A 2,405-nucleotide genomic window follows, 5' to 3' on the forward strand; every position below is an offset into this window, starting at 1 on the left:
CCCCCCCCCCGGAGTTTGGCAACCCCACAGCAGACATGCAGAATAACAAAAAAGATCCAAATATTAACCAACATGAATTAATAATACCAACTGTCTCTTTTTTTTAAAAAAAGTGAGACTTGTTCCAGTGACGCAATCAGGGGTCATTTCATAGAAAAAGCGGTGCAGGAGCTCATTAGCATAGCTCATTTGCATATGCCACACCCCCAGACCTCACCGGAAGTGTGTCAGAAGGCAACACCCACCGCTCAGGCTCCACTGGACTGTTTTGGATTGCTAGCTATTGGGGGGGGGGCTGTGCAGATCTGTCCTCGCAGAGGAGGGAGAGCTTGTACCCGAATAAAACTTGGTCTTAAAGGTGCCACTGCACTGTTTTGGATTGCTAGCTATGGGGGGGGGCCACACACAGATCTTCCCTCACAGAGGAGGGAGAGCTTGTACCTGAAGGCGGGATGGGGGATGGGTGGGGCTCTGCAACATACCTGGCTGCTTCTTGCTCCTCGTGGCCCGACTGAGGGCTGCTGGGAGCAGGGGGCGGGGCTTGTTGCATGTGCCCGCCCCCTGGACTCCTTACTGCCAGAGCTCCGCTCCTGTGCGCTCCCGCAGGAAATGACCCCTGGACGCAATAAAAATGCAAGGTCTGGTTCGTTTCTTGATTGATTGCCATCCAAACGGCATATTCATACTGAACATATGCCTTTTTGGTGAACTGGAAATTATTCCTGTTTTTATCGTTTTTCAACGAAGGCTTTATGCATCAGGCATTCTGCATCTCCTTCGAGGGGCAGCGTCAGAACTGCGCCTGATCTTGAGAGGAGTGTTCCGTTCCTAGAAGCAATTACACACCCCAGCAGTTTCCCCAAGGCTATTGCCTTTCAGTACCCGTTCCAAAAACTCCCCCCATCCTTGCTGTTCCCATTTTAGGCTGCAGCATTGGCTACTGGGTGGACTTCGGAACATAAGAGAAGTTGTGCTGGGTCAGGCCAATGGACCACCCAGTCCAACACTCTGTGTCACACAGTGGCCAAAACCCAGAGGCCAACATGAGGTCCACCAGCGGGGCCAGAATTCTAGAAGCCCTCCCACTGTTGCCCCAAAGCCCCATGAATAAAGAACATCACTGTTCCAGACAGAGTGTTCCACCCAGTGTTCCCTCTAAGCTGAGTTAGTGTGAGCTAGCTCACAGTTTTTTAGCCTCCGGCTCACACATTTTTGTCTTAGCTCAGGAAGGAGGGCTCCGGAGCAAACTAATTTATGCCGTAGCAAAATTGCTCACTCACAACAACTTTAACGCCAGTAGCTCAAAAAGTAGGATTTTTGCTCACAAGACTCCACAGCTTAGAGGGAGCATTGGTTCCATCTAGACCTTGTGGCTAATAGCCATTGATGGACCTCTGCTCCAGGGGTCATTTCCTGCAGGAGCACACAGGAGCGGAGCTCCGGCAGTAAATATCCCAGGGGGCGGGCACATGCAACAAGCCCCACCCCCTGCTCCCAGAAGCCCTCAGTCAGAGCAAGAAGCAGCCAGGTAAGCTGCAGAGCTCCCCCCGCCCGCCCCCCGGTCCAAAACAGTCCAGTGACACCTTTATTCAGGTACAAGCTCTCCCTCCTCTGCAAGGACAGATCTGCACGTTTCTCCCTCCCCCCAGCTACCAATCCAAAACAGTCGGAGCCTGAGCGGTGGGTGTTGCCTTCTGACACACTCCCGGTGATGCCAGGAGGTATGGCATATGCAAATATGTTATGCTAATGAGTTATGCTAATGAGTTATGCTAATGAGCTCCTGCACCTCTTTTTCTACGAAATGACCCCTGCTCTGCTCCATATGTTTATCCAGTCCCCGCTTCAAGCCTTCCTAACTGTAAGACAGGATTCCCCAACCATTTTGAGCCAGTGGGTATGTTAAATACTGGGTTCCATGGATGGTCCGACTCCAAGCTAGTGATCAGCTCAGCTGTATTAGTGATTCAGCAGATACAAGACTAAACTCCAGGGCAAGAGCCTTGTTTAAATAGCATGCAAAGACCACACCCAGCTCCCAACGATAGGCTGTTTACATAACATTAATTCCTCACTGGTCACCTCCAGAGTCCTGGTGGGCTATTGTTCTAGAGCTACACGCTCAGCCCTTCTCTGGTAAAACAGTCCAGAAATGTTCCAGTTCCCAATACATAACAGGGCACCTTTGGAATTCTGAGATTACGTGGTAGGTGCAGCCATAAAATGGCTGCCACAGTCACACAGCCAGTCACGTCTCCAGTGGTTAATCTGGGGCCTTCCTGGGCAAACCCCCCACTTGGCCCCACATTTCTGAACACAAGTGGTGAGCGCTAAGAAAGGAGAGGGTGGGCACCAAGCAGGGATGACATGTCCATCCCTGCCCACTGGCAGGAGGTGTTTTTTTT

Source organism: Gekko japonicus, unplaced genomic scaffold, assembly GCF_001447785.1.
Source record: "Gekko japonicus isolate JY-2015 unplaced genomic scaffold, Gekko_japonicus_V1.1 scaffold3754, whole genome shotgun sequence".
Classification (NCBI taxonomy): Eukaryota; Metazoa; Chordata; class Lepidosauria; order Squamata; family Gekkonidae; genus Gekko; species Gekko japonicus.